This window comes from Aristolochia californica, unplaced genomic scaffold (assembly GCF_029961685.1).
Source record: "Aristolochia californica isolate CCGP_79_NKW_82.1479 unplaced genomic scaffold, dmAriCali1.0.hap1 SCAF_3, whole genome shotgun sequence".
In the NCBI taxonomy this organism is placed as follows: domain Eukaryota; kingdom Viridiplantae; phylum Streptophyta; class Magnoliopsida; order Piperales; family Aristolochiaceae; genus Aristolochia; species Aristolochia californica.
Genome location: NW_027181992.1, coordinates 41,843,787 through 41,859,440, shown reverse-complemented (window position 1 = coordinate 41,859,440; position 15,654 = coordinate 41,843,787).

Genomic DNA, 15,654 nt, shown 5'->3' with positions numbered 1-15,654 from the left:
GTTCAATGCCCATTTTCAAACGGATGCGGTGATCATAGTGCCTAATAGGTGGTAGAGCAGTAGGTTCCTGAAATATATCCTCAAAGTCTGTAAGTAATTGAGATAACTTACAGTTGTCAGTGCTATGGACCTGAACAGTCTGAAGGGCACAGGGCACTGGTGCCTGGGTGCCATGCAATGTAATCTGATAGTGGTCCTCTGTGAAGGTCATGGTCAGAGCATGAAAATCCCATAAAATAGGCCCCAATGGTTGTAGCCATTAATTCCAAGTACCAAATCAAATCCAAACAATGGAATCACCAGGAAATCTGCAATAAAGGCGTGTCCCTCAATATCAAAGTGTGTGGCTGGAGAGATGCCGACACTGGTAATTTTAGCCCCATTGGCTACTGAGACAAAAAGGCCTGTCTGTTGCTGGACGACTAACCCAAGTTGTTCGGCCGCTGGCTGACTGATAAAATTATGTGTGCTGCCAGAGTCAACTAAAGCAAGTAATTGTAGATGATGTAACTGGGCTTTAACTTGTATGGTATTAGAACTGCGCAGACCAGTCGTGGCATGAAGTGAAATCTCAAGACTCTCTTGTTCTATCTCCACAATCTCTTCCTTTGGTAGTATGTCCTCACAATCCTCCCAAAGATATATACTGAATAATCTTTTGCATATGTGACCCTGGACATACTGTTCATCACAGTTAAAACAAAGGCCCTTGGCTTTTCTCTGATCCATTTCTTGTCTGTTCAATTTTTTGAAGTAAGGAGCTGGTGGAATAGAGTTAGAATTGTCTGGGCGCGGTGCTGCACTGGCTCTAGAACGTGGAGGCCCAGAATATGGTGCTGGTGCAATGGCATTGTGCCTTCTTGACCAAGCTGGTTTTCTGACCAGTGAATCCTTCAGAACTCACTGCTTATGCTCAATTGACCTGGCTAAGTTCATAGCGTGGTCCAAATCTGTAGGACCATGTAATTCAACTTCAAGCCGCAGAGCTTCTGTAAAACCAGCAGTAAAGATGTGAACATACTGGGTGTGACTGACAAACTCATTAGCCCAGGCCAACTGTTCCTGGAAGGTCTTTTGATACACCTCTAGTGATCCATTTTGCTTATAATTGACTAATTCGCCCAATGGATTGCTACTAGCTAGAGGACCAAACCTCATCATGCATGATTGTTTAAAGGTTGCCCCATCCTGAACCAATTGGTCATTTCGGAATTGGTGGTACCATAGGAGCGCTTCATCGAGCATGTGGTATGCGGCCAAATAAACCTTCTCATCCGCAAGTGTTTTTTGATGATAAAAGAATTGATCACACTTTGTTAACCAAATCAAGGGGTCCTTAGACCCATCATATGTAGGAAAATCGAGTTTGAAATACCTGGGAACTGTATTTGGTCCCTGTGCGGCAGGCCCCAGATGGGGATTGTTATGGTGCATTGGTGGTGGCTGGTAGTGATGATGGTCTGCCGGTGGAGAGTAGGCTGCTGGCGGTGGTTGCCCAATCCGGTACTATATTTTTCGCCGGAGGAGGGCTTGGATGGCGGCGTCCATGGATTTGATGGCCTCACATAGGTCAGAAGTGGTCTGACGCACTTCTTCCAGGGATTGAGCCTGAACGTCTGTCCTATGGTGAGTATCTTCAACTACTTGCCGTAAATCCTCAAGGGAAGAAGAATCCCCAAGGGTGGACCTATCTGATACCAAGATGTTAGGTTCTTCCCGAGCTATGGATCGAGTCACCCTTCTTTCCTCTCTTCCCTCCATATTGAATCTTGACGCTGGAAGAGGATTCTTGTTTCTTGAACGTGGAATGATGGAATTCGGAATGGAATGACTGAGCTTTGAAGGTAGCTCGACCTGGACCTCAGAGGGAGAATCCGACCTAGTCCTCTGAGGGAGAATCCGACCTGTTTAATTCTAATTTTCTCAATACTTACTTTCCTTCACCTTGACGTCCCATAAATAGGGTTGAGGACAAAAATACAAATTAGACCCATGGGTCAATTGGTTCATGCCATAATACATCTAGACCAAACCAAACCAAACTAAACCAAACCAAACCAAATGGAATTACATTAAAAGTAAATTGACATAATTTAATTCTTATGCCTATGGATAACTCGTGATGCTATGGAGTTCATAACACTACAATCTTTCAAAAGAAAAAGACATAAGTAGACATACATCATCTTACATAATTACACCCTAGTGCCATCCTTACGAGAAGAGCACTTGATTATCCTTTGTGCCACCTCCTTGATGTGTGTAAGGTTATTATCTTAATGCCACTCGAGGTGTCTTCCAACTCCCCCTCAAGATGTTATGGAGAAAACATCATAGATACCCAACTTGCCGCATATAATGGTTAAGCTCTTGAAAGTGACTTGTTTTGTAAGAATATCTTCCACCTGCCCTTGTGATGAAATATGATTGAGAGATAAGATACTAGCCTCAAATTTCTGTTGTATAAAAGGGCAGTCTACCTCGATGTATTTTGTCCTCTCTTGGAAGACAAGATTTAAAGTGATATAAATGGCCGCTTGGTTGTCACAATATAATTCCATAGACACTCCATTATAGAATCCAAAATTAGTAAGAAGGGATCATATACATAGAAGCTCACTGACTGTGTGTACCATAGCTTTGTATTCTGCTTCTGCACTGGATCTTGCAACAACATTCTACTTTTTACTTCTCTATGTAATCAGGTTACGTCCAACTAAGGTACAATACCTTGAAGTGGACTTCCTTTCATCAGGTGATCCAGCCCAATCTACATTTGAGAAACCTTCTATGTTGTAGTGACCATGATTCTTATAGAGAAGCCCTTTCCTCGGAGCTCCTTGTCAATATCTTAGTATCCTCTCCAAGGCTTGCCAATGATTAATTTGTGGTTTGTGCATATACTGACTCACCACACTTACTACATATGATATATTTGGTCTGGTTACCATGAGGTAAATAAGTTTTAAGCCTTTGATATTTACCTATATCAACGTCTTCTCCAAAGCTTTCACATAGCTTTACATTAGTATCAGCAAGTCGAATCCCCATCATCCCCATGTCCTCTAGTAGATCCAAGACATACTTTCTCTAAGATATTATAATCCCATGCTTTGATAGGAATACCTCAATTCCCAGAAAATATTTTAGAACCCCAAGATCTTTTGTTTTAAATTATTGGCATATCATTTCTTTGACTTCTTTTATGTTGTTCTCATCACTACCAATTAAAATGATATCATCCATATAACTGATAGTAATACCTTTCCTTTTATGGTATTCTTTATAAAAACAGAATGATCTACTAAGCATTGGCTGAATCCAATCTGTAACATTGCTTGGCTAAAATTGTCAAACCAAGTCCGAGGAGACTGTTTAAGCCCATATACAGACTTTCTTAGTTTTCATTCAAATTCCCCCTCAATCACAAAACCAGGTGGTTGATGCATATATATCTCTTCTTTTATGTCCCATTTCAAAAAAGTATTTTTGATATCCAATTGAAATACCGGTCAAGAGGAATTAGCAGCAAGAGATAATAAGATGCATATTGAGTTTAATTTAGTCACTGGGGAAACAATTTCCTCATAATCTACTCCATAACGCTGAGTATATCCCTTGGAAACTAGCTGGACTTTGAGGTGAGCAAAAAATCCATTTGGTAAAAACCCATTTATAGCCAACAAGTTTCTTTCTGGGAAGAAGAGGAACAAGGGCCCCAAGTCTGATTTTCATAAATAGCATGCATTTCTTCTACCATGGCAACTTTCCATCCTGGATGTTTTAGAGCCTCCTGATAGGACTGTGGAATAGAGATGGAAGAATAGATGCTTGAAACTAACAACAAGAAGAAGACAATTGAAGGTGGGAAACAAAGTTTGAAAAAGGATGAGAAGTGCAAGGCCTAGCGCAAGTCTGAGGCTGCTTCCGTAGATCTATGGGCCGAGTATAAAATTTTGGGCCAAATACAAGAGGGGAAGATGGACTTGCCTTAGAGGGATCCATAAACTCCACAGGTGTGGTCATGGCAGATTCTGCAGGGGGGTGAAGTAGAACCACATCAAGTGGCACAACGGGCTTCAAAGCTAGATGAATTGATGAAAGACCCAAGGGTTCATCTTTTAAGGAATAAAAATATGTGTCCTAAAAAAAGGTGACATCCCTAGAGATAATTATCTTCGAAAGAGAGGGGTTTCAACAGACATAGCCTTTTTGGGTACGTGACTAACCAAAAAAGACACACTTAAAGTGATTTCCGATCAAGTTTACTCTTTTGAGGAGATGTGATATGACAAAGCATGTGTAACCAAAAACTTTCAAAGGAAGGGAGGAGTCTTAATTCGGAAATAATAATGAGTATGGGGATTTATGGCTAAGTATTGAAGAAAATAGCCTATTAATATGGTAGCAAGCTGTAAGAATGGCAAAAGGCCAGTAAAAGTAGGGCACCTTCATAGAGTAGAGGAGGCCACCAACTTTCTCAAGGAGATGTTTTTTTTTCAGCAACACCATTTTGTTGAGGAGCGTAGGCACATGATGTTTGATGAATAATACCACTATCGTGACAAAATGATTGAAATTATTTTATCAAAACACTTGTATTTGTTTTCGAAACTGAGTGGACACCTATTATGGACTCCATAGCTAGTCGAGTGATTAGTAGACGCCATGGGTAAATCATGTAATTTTCTGGTTTAAGCACTTGGTTGGTTTAGATGTAATTTCATTTCTTTTCAGGGCCCTTGTTATTGGCCTTTGCTTTGTACTCAAAACCTAGCCTTATCCTATAAGGGGACGTTAGCTTGAATGGAATTAAGCATTGATCATTAGTTTTGATTCAGAGATCGGATTCACTCTCTCAAAGAGGTCCAAGGTGCAAACTTCCTTCGAAAGATTGATTATTCTCTGCCATAGGGCGTTCTAAAAATCCCAAACCTCACTCAAGGATGAATTCCAATCTAGAACCAAGAGGAGATAGTTGGGTGACTCGATCCATGGCAAGGGTGCTTAACAACGTGGTATCAGACAGGACCACCGTCGGCGATTCTTCTTGTCCCAATGATTGGCACAATCTACTAGAGGTAGTTCGGATTGAAGGATAGACCCAAACCGCCACAATCCAAATTGAAGTTATGGAGCTTCAGGAGACTCTTCTTCAACTCAATATTCAAGTTGGTGAGTTGCTTGCTCGGGATTCTGCTCTTCTGGGTAGTTCCAACACTCCATCCGACCAACAGCCCCCACCCCATCCATCTACTCTACCTCCTATGTGTCCAACACATTATAACCCAGGGGGTGTCCATGACCCAAGCCACTCCACCGTTCCCAGGTACACCAAGCTCGATTTCCCCACTTATGATGGGTCCTCTGACCCTTTAGTATGGTTACATCAATGTGAATAATTTTTTTGGAATCAAAGAACCCAAGCGGATGACCGGGTCCCTTTATCCGCCTTCCACATGCTCGATGAAGCGTAGCTATAGTACCACCAGTTTGACTCTAAACACCACATCAACGATTGTGACACTTTTAAGGACAATTGCATGTTACGGTTTGGGTCCCCATCCTGAAGTAACCCTCTGGGAGATTTGGTCAACCTAAAACAAACCGGTTCCATAGAAACGTATCAGAAACAATTTCAGGAACGGCTGGCAAGAGCTAGCAGGTATGTTCGTCCTGCTCAGTATGTTAATTTATTTACTGCTGGACTAGTGGAAGCACTTCGCCTGGAAGTTGAATTACATGACCCACTGGACTTAGCTCATGCTATGAATCTGGCCCGTGCCCTTGACACCAAGTAGAGGGTCTTGAAAGAGTCTATAGGGAGTAGGCCCCCATGGCAAGGCCATGTGACCACTGGTACACCAAACCCCACTAACTTCCCTCTGCGCCAAGGCCCAAATAGCTCTCAAACATCGAAGGCACACAAGTTAACACCACCTGCCCCCTTCATTCGCCGCCTTTCACGAACAGAGATGGATCAGAGGAGGACCAAATGGCTCAAATGCAAACGTCTGTTTTGGTTAGAGGTGGATGACTCGGAGGATACCCCACCACTTGAGGAAGCGGAAGAGCCCGAGGTGGAAAAACCAGCCATTTCCCTAGCTATGACGGAGTTTGCACAGTACCAACACGATGCAGGTCCATGCTGTCTTACAACACCTCATGTTGCTGGCCTTAGTTGATTCGGGCAGCACCCACAACTTCATCAGTCATCCAGCGGCACAACAACTTGGCTTGCATATTCAGCAGAACTCTGGGACTTCAGTTTCGGTAGCCAATGGTGAAAAGATTTCTAGTGTGGAGTTTGTACAGCAGTACCCTTTATTATTGAAGGACACACATTTGTGGCAGATTTCCTCGCCATTCTGCTAGTCGGATTTGACTTGGTGTTGGGTATTAAATGGCTGCAGTAGTTGGGTCCAATTTTATGGGATTTCAAGTCCCTTACTATGAGCTTTACGTGTAACAAGCAAACTATTGCCATTCATGGGACTCATGCACCGTCCACTTGCACTCTACAACATTTACAAGTTTTGGACTCTACCCGCAGTTAGTTGCAGTCAGTCGTAACAGAATTTACACATTTATTTCTGGCTCCAACAAATCTCCCACATATACGAGCTTATGACCACCGGATTCGCTTAAAATTGGGCACTGAGCCAGTAGTGGTTCGACCTTACTACTACCCCCATTTAAAAAAAGATGAAATCAAGCGGCAGTGTCAATAGATGTTGGAACAAGGCATTATTCAGCCCAGCCGGTCCCCTTTCTATTCTCTAGTCTTATTGGTGAAAAAACAAGACAACACCTGGTGTTTTTGTGTGGACTACAGAGAGCTGAATGCCAAAACCATCGTGGATAAATTTCCTATTCCAGTGGTGGATGAATTATATGGAGCACACTTCTTTACTAAATTGGATTTGAGATCCGGTTACCACCAGATTCAGGTACACCCTTTAGATGTGGAGAAAACTGCCTTCCACACACATCATGGCCACTTCGAATTTCTCATGATGCCATTTGGGCTTTCCAACGTCCCATCTACATTTCAAGCCCTTATGAATGAGGTATTTTTCCCTCTTACGCAAGTACATTCTGGTTTTCTTTAATGACATTTTGATCTAAAATAAGAAGTGGGATGACTACATTCTTCATTTGCGCCATGTCTTCCATTTGCTGCATTCACATAACCTATCTCTCAAGCAATCCAAGCGCTCCTTTGGCACCATTGAGGTGGCATGTCTAGGGCATGTCATATCTGCCTTTGGGGTGAAGGCAGACAACAACAAGATCCAGGCGGTCATCGACTGGCCTCCTCCCCATTCAGTCACTGGCTTACGGGGTTTCTGAAGCCTCTCTGGCTACTATAGGAAGTTCATTCGAGACTATGGCCAGCTGGCTGCTCCTCTAACGAGTTTGCTGAAGTGAAACTCCTTCACTTGGTCTGAATCCGCTGCCACTTCCTTTGCCCAGTTGAAGCACGCCTTAACCACAACCTCTGTGCTCCAACTTCCAAATTTTGAAGAGCAGTTCGTTGTAGAATGTGATGCTTCTAGAGGAGGCATTGGCACGGTCTTACAACAGTAGGGCCATCCTATTGCATATTTCAGCAGACACTTGCCCACACGCCACCACAATTTGGCCGCTTATGAATGGGAGCTTATTGGCCTAGCTAAAGCCATTCAGCATTGGCGGCCCTATCTTTGGGGTCAACACTTCATTATTCGCTCAAACCACTTTAGTTTAAAGTATTTATTGGAGCAACGCATCACAACTTCACCCCTGCAACATTGGCTTAGTAAATTGATGGGCTTCGATTTTACAGTTGAATACAAGCTGGGGCACCTCAACCAGGCGGCCAATGCCTTATCTCGCCTGGAGATGTCCGAGCCACACCTCCATGCCATCAGTCAACCAAAGTTCCTTTTTCTGGATTCCCTTCGAGATAAAAATTCAGCAAACTCAAGTTCCTTTTGCTGGATTCCCTTCGAGATAAAAATTCAGCAAACTCCGAAGCTCATTGACCTATATGAAAAAATTGAACAAAAGACTATGGACAACAACTAGACAATCCAGGACCGCTTCATTCTCTACAAGAATCGTATTTATTTATGGCCTACCTCAGCATTGCTGAACACCATAGTATCCACCTATCACGACAACACTCATGAAGGCCTGCAAAAGACCTTCTTCAGGCTTACCTGTGACTTCTACTGGTTAGGTATGAAATGCATGGTGTTTGATTATGTGTCAGCTTGCCAGGTCTGCCAAAGAAACAAAACCGAGAGCCTAACACCATTGCACTAGAATCTCCCAGTCGCCCTGAATGCGGCGAGCCTGCAACACCTGAGCTGGAGTAGAAAGTACCCGACCCTCTTGCAGTGGTAGCAAAGGTGTGTGGAGGAATGGAGAGTCGCCTTGGAAGGCCTTCAATTGCGAGACATGAAAAACATTGTGGAGCTTAGCCTCTGGGGGTAGCTGCAAGTGGTAGGCTACTGTGCCAATGCGGTCCAGCACTTGAAAGGGCCCATAAAATTTTGGGGATAATTTGTGGCGCTTTGAGGCCATGAGGGATAGTTGCCGGTAGTGTTGGAGACGAAGCCACACATAATCCGTTGGAGAGAAGACCACTTCCCGATGCTTTTTATCATAAGATTGTTTCATTGCTTGTTGGGCTGCTTGGAGGTGAGTGCGCACCTGATTGAGCATATCGTCCCTCTCTGCTTGGGCCTGGTCCAGAGTGGCCACCTTGGAAGAACCGGGTTCATACGATAAGAGCCGGGGTGGATCATGGCCATACACTACCTTGAAAGGAGTTGTGCCAAGTGCGCTGTGGTAGGAAGTATTATAACAGAATTCTGCCCATGCCAACCACTTAACCCACCGTTTAGGCGAGTCTCCCACAAAACAACGTAGGTACATCTCAATAGTTCTATTGACAACTTCTGTCTGGCCATCCGTTTGTGGGTGGTAGTCGGAAGAGAAAGCCAACTTGGTGCCTTGCAGTTTGAAGAGTTCCTTCCAAAAAGTATTGGTGAAGATGACGTCTCTGTCACTAGTAATGGACGCATGCACCCCATGTAATCGGACAATATAATCCATGAAGATCTGGGCGATGTGAGCTGCTGTGTAGGGATGCACCAGAGGCAGAAAATAGGCATATTTTGAGAAACGGTCGACCACTACAAAAATAACTGATTTTCCTAAAGATGGTGGCAGTCCATCGATGAAATCCATGGAAATATCGGACCATACCTGTGAAGGTAACTGAAGTAGTTGGAGCAACCCTGCTGGACATAAAGATTTGGCTTTGTTCCACTGACAAGTCTGACAAGCTGTCACATAGTCTGTTACACTTCTCTTCATGCCCATCCAATAAAAATCCTGACAGAGACGGAAATATGTTTTTTGCCTGCCCTCATGTGTGCTATCATGAAAAGTGGACAAGATGCTGTGAATGAGTGGCGAGGTGTGATTCAGATAAATCTTGTTCCAGAACAATATAAGACGATCCTGGATTGTCCAATGACTATCCGTTGTACCCTGCTCAATATTATGATATAACTCCATGAGCTCCGGTTGCTGCTGTGTTTTATCCTGAACAGAGTCCAACAAAAGAAGTCTGGGGTGACTGATAGCATGTAATTGTGGCTCTGGCATGTCCCAACGAGACAAGGCATCTGCCCCCACATTCAAGCTGCCTGGTTTATACTCAACGGTGAAATCGAACCTCATCAATTTGCTCAACCAATGCTGCTGGGGGCAGGTGGTAAGACACTGCTCAAGGAGATACTTCAGGCTGCAATGATCGGTCCGTATGAGAAATGGGCGTCCCCAGAGATAGGGCCGCCAGTGCTGGATGGCTTTTGCTAACCCGATCAGTTCCCTTTCATAGGCAGGGAGTTTGTGATGCTGTTTGCTGAAATAAGCTATCGGGTGGCCATGTTGCTGTAATACTACGTTGATACCCCCACTAGACGCATCACATTCAACCACAAACAATTCATCAAAGTCTGGTAGTTGCAAGACCGACACTGAAGATAATGCTGCCTTCAACTGGTGAAAAGAAGAAGCTGCGGTCTTGGACCAGAGAAATGCATTTTTCTTAAGGAGATTGTTTAGTGGAGCAGCAATCTGTCCATAGTTACGGATGAATTTTCTGTAATAACCAGCGAGCCCCAAAAAACCCCTTAATGCTAAGATGGATGTGGGAAGAGGCCAGTCGGTGACTACCTATATTTTACTCTGGTCGACCTTCACACCCTTTGCTGATATAACGTGCCCCAGATATGCCACTTCGGATGTGCCCATGGAACACTTGGATTGGTTTAAAACCAAATGATGGGAACGTAAGATAGTAAAAACTTGGCAAAGATGATGAAGGTGCTCGTCCCAATTTTTGCTATATACCAGTATATCATAAAAAAAAACAAGAACAAACTTCCTCAAGAGTGAATTAAAGACCTCATTCATGAGGGCCTGGAAAGTGGAAGGGGCGTTAGATTGACCAAATGGCATGACTAGAAACTCGAAATGCCCATGGTGCGTCCTAAACGCTGTCTTCTCCAAATCGGATGGATGAACCTGAATCTGATGATAACCTGATTTCAAATCCAACTTCATAAATAAGGTAGCTCCATGTAATTCATCTAATAATTTGTCAACCACTGGTATAGGAAATTTATCTTTAATTGTATGAGCGTTGAGCTCCCTGTAGTAAACACAAAACATCCAAGACCTGTCATGTTTCTTGACCAGTAACACGGGGATGAAAAGGGAGATCTACTGGGCTGAATAATTCCTTGGGGGAGCATAGTTTGGCATTGGAGCTCAATTTCATCCTTCTGTAAGTTGGGGTAAGGGTAAGGCCTGACCACCACTAGTTCAGTCCCCAATTTCAACCTTATGCGGTGATCACAATGGCAAATAGGCGGGAGGGAGGTAGGGGACTGAAATAAATCACCAAATTCTATAAATAAAGTTGTTAACTTACAATGCTCAGTGCTCTAGACCTGAATTCCCTGAAGAGTGCAAGGCACAGTAGCATGTGTGCCATGAATGGTAATCTGACACTGGGCAGCTATAAAAGTCACGGTAAGTGATTTGAAATCCCAAAAGATAGGCCCCAACGTTTGGAGCCATTTAATTCCGAGTACCAAGTCAAACTCCGCCAGTGGAATGACCAAAAAATCGGCTACAAAGGAGTGCCCCTCAATACAAAATGGTGTGGCTGTAGAGATACCCGCACTGGAGTTTTTGGCCCCATTCGCCACTGAGACGGATATACCGGTGTTCTGCTGAATTACCAACCCAAGCTGTTCTGCGGCTGGCTGACTTATGAAGTTGTGGGTGCTGTCAGAGTCAACTAAGGCCAGTAACTGGAGGTGTTGCAAACCCGTCCGAACTTGCATTGTGTTGGAGCTGTGCATGCCAGTCATAGCATGGAGTGAAATAGCTGGTGCATCCTATTTGGCCTCAACACTGTCTTCCACTGGGTTAACTTCCTTTGTGTCATCGAAGACCTCCAAATAGAATAACCTCTTGCATAGGTGACCCTGGACATATTGTCCATCACATTTATAACAAAGGCCCTTGGCCCGCTGCTGTTCCATCTCCTGCCTAGACAATTTTCTGATGTATGGAGCTGGTGGCGTGGAGGGTGAAATGTCTGCATGGGGTGCTGAATTTGGCCTAGGGCGTGTAGTCCCTGAATAGGATGAGAGGGCATTGGTGGGCGCCCTGCTTGGCCAAGAGGGTCTTCTGACCAGGGACTCTTTGAGGACGTGCTGTTTAGCATCAATTGTCCTATCCAAGTTCATAGTGTGGTCCAAATTGAGGGTCATGTAATTCTACCTCCAAACCTGCTATAAAGAGATGAACATACTGCGAGGGCCTGGCAAAGTTACTGGCTTGGGCCAAGCGTTCTTGAAAGTGCCTTTGGTACAATTAAATAGCTCCTGTCTGTTTTAAATTCACCAAATCACCTAAAGGATTTCTACGGGTGGGAGGACCAAACCTCAACATGCAAGATTGTATAAATAAATCCCAATCCTGAACCAGATGTTCATTCTTAAACTGGTGGAACCATAGAAGTGCTTCATCGAGCACATGGAATGCAGCTAAATGGACCCGGTCATCCATAGGTGTTCTTTGATTGTAAAAGAACTGGTCACATCGGTGTAACCAGATCAAGGGGTATGTAGACCCATCAATTGTCAAAAAATCCAATTTAACATACCTGGACACCGAATTAGGGGCATGTGCTTGGGGTCCCATTGTGGGATGTGGGGGGCGAAGCTGTGGTGGGGGTGGTGGTGGGTGTTGATGGTGGTGCTTGACCGGAGGAGTGTAGCTTCCGAGTGGCGGCAGCCCTCGAACCACACCTTCATCCAGTCACCGGACAATTTGCTGGACGGAATCATTCAAAGCTGCCCTTGCCGATTGAAGGTCAGCAATGTGCTGGTGATTATCGTCAATGGCTTGATTTTGTGCCTTTGTCCTTTGACGTTGTTCCTCTATAAGTTGACGCAAATCCTTTGGGGAAGAGGAATCCCCAAGGGTGGACTTGTCTGATACCAAGATATTGGGATCTTCTCGGGCCATGGATCTCGTCACCCTTCTTCCTTCTCTTCCCTCCAGATTTGGTCTTGATGTGGGAAGCAGTTTTCGGTCTTTGAAACGTGGAATGGTGAAAGAGAATTGACCCTTGAAGGAGGCTCGACTCGGACCTCAGGAGGGAGAATCCGATCTCTAACCTTCTACTTGATTCAATGCTTGATCCTTCATTAAGCCCTTCTCCCCTATAAATAGGATCAGGGACGTGAATGACAAACCTGACCCATGGGTCACTAAGTTCACAAAAATTACAATCAAACTAACCCCTACCAAAACCAACATACATTAAAAGGAAAATTCCATAATTTAATTTCTACGCCTGTTTATTACCCGGGTTGATATGGAGTCCATAACACGCGGTCAGATGATGATCCTTTATGTTTGGAATTCATAGCGGATGATACTTCAGTAGTGGAGGAAGAAGTGTCTGGAATACGAAGTAGTATTGCGCATACATCATCAAACTTGGGGACAACATAAGCACTCAAAAGTTGACTCTTGGCAATCTCAAGATGGGGTTTAAAATTTGCAAGACAAATAGTAGTAATTAAATCTTCCTTCTGTTTGTCTTTGATAGAAATATTTGTGGTTGAAGGCTGAGCTTACTTCCACACATGAAGAAAACCTCTTAACCGGGCCAAGTACTCATGGATATTTTTTCCTTGTTTAGTATTCAACATTCTTTGGAGAATATCATATGGTCTATGTACAGTATCCGGGCAAGAGTACAGTTTAGCACATGTCTCCCAAATTTGTTTAGCAGTGTCAAGATGAATAACATTGTTGGAGACATGTTCTTCCATGCTATTGATTAGCTAACTAATCACCAAAATATCATTTTCAACCATTTTTTTAATAAAAAATTTATCTTCATCAATAGGTGGTCCTCAGGGTGGTGAGGTGACCAAGTAGATATTTTGTTATAAGGAACCTCCGAACCGATGTGGACGAACTCATAAAATTTGATACCCCACATAAAGGTATGGTGTTAATTCTTAGTATATCACTTTTAATATTCATATTCTCTTCAGCCATGATAGGCCCTTCTTCAAAAAATAATTCTAATAATAAATAAAAATCTTCTATATCAGGGAACTCTTATCCCATGGGAAAATAAATTCCAACAATTTGATCATGGAATGGTCTCGGTAAACAGAATTTCCAAACCGACAAAACTGTTTTGATAGCACCTTGTAGATAGAGAGGCATGCATATCCATAATATCATAAGATGAAAGCATTCACATACTCATCCTTAAATCATCTTCTAAATTCGGAAACCAGTAACATAAAATGAAAAAAAATTGAACACTTATCTTTCGGATTGTGTTCTTCCATCATAAAAGAGCCTTCTTTGAGTGGTGCTGATCATCACTTCTTTAGAGCATTCCTTTGATGAGGGATCCTAAATATAATGCTCTGATACCATGTTGAATTTAGGATCCCTTTTCCATAATTTCGAGCAATATAAAGAAGAAAAAAAGAAGAAGAAAAGGGAAGAAGAGCTGTCGGATAGAGAGAAGAAAAAATAAAAGAGAAAAGAGAGGTGGCGCCAAGCAAAGAGAGAGAGAGAGATAGATTAACTCAAGAATGAAATGTGTAACTTGATTAATTCCAAATTAAAACACCTCTATTTATAGCAGAGGAAGAGTTAGAATCCTTATACAATTATCCTTTCAATCCTAATTACATTCCAACTCTAACTCTCTAAGATAAATCTATTCAAACCAATCTACTAGAAGACTAATATGAGTTGAACTAGAACTCTTTCTTCATTCATGTGAATATAAGGGAGGAGGCCAGCTCGTGGCCTTATCCTTGTGGCTCCCTCATGATCTTCCAGCTCATCTTGATAAGGTTGCCAGCTCGTGAGATATTTGTGGGTCCCACATGATCTTCAAGTCTTCTAACTCATTTCAGCTTGTTCTTCTTAATTTCTTAACTCGTGCTTGCTTGGGTGAGGACTCTTCTTGGTGTCCCACGTCGTCATGGTGGGTCCCACCAGATCGAGCACCATGGTGGGTTCCACATTGTAGCACATATGATATATCTGGCCCGGTTACCGTGAGATAGATCAATTTTCCCACGAGTCTTTGATATTTGCTAGTGTCAACATCTTCTCCAGTTGTTGTACACAAATTTTCATTCGCATCCATAAGTGTATCAATTGGTTTACAAATCTTCATTCCTGTTTCTTCAAGAAGATCTAAGATGTATTTTATTTGAGACAATACTATCACATGTTTTGACTGAAGAACTTCTATACCCAAAAAATATTTGAGCTTACCCTAGTCTTTAGTCTTGAACTCTTGACATATCATATTCTTCACTTCTTGTATACTATGAGCATCATTCCCAATGAAGATAATATCATCAACATACACGACCAATAATATCTTCCCTTTGATAGTATTTTTAACATATACTTAGTGATCAACCGAGCACCTATGAAAGCCAAATCGTAGAAGCGCTTGACTAAATTTATCAAACCTGGCCTGAGGGGATGGTTTAAGCTCATATAAAGATTTCTTTAACCGGCATATGAACTCCCCCTCAACCACATATCCTGGTGGTTGGACCATATAAATTTATTCACATATATCACCATTTAAAAATGCATTTTTTACTTCGAGCTGATAAACTGGCCATGATGAGTTAGTAGCAATAGAGAGGATGATATGTACCTAGTTCAGTTTTGCAATCGGAGAGAAAGTCTCTTCCTAATCTATCCCATAACACTAAGTATAACCTTTTCCAAATAGTCATGCTTTAAGGCGAGCAACCAACCCATGGGGGTCATGTTTCACTGAAAAAACCCATCTACAACCAATCGGTCTTTTCCCTGTTGGGAGCAATGCCAATGTCCAAGTTTGATTTTCATATAGTGCATGCATTTCTTCATCCATAACTGCCTTCCATCCTAGATGCTTCAGGGCCTCCTGATAGGATTGTGTTATGGAAACAGATGAAAGAGAAGCAAGAATCTGAACACACTCAGAAGATAAGCGATGAAAAAACATAAAATTAGTAATTGGAT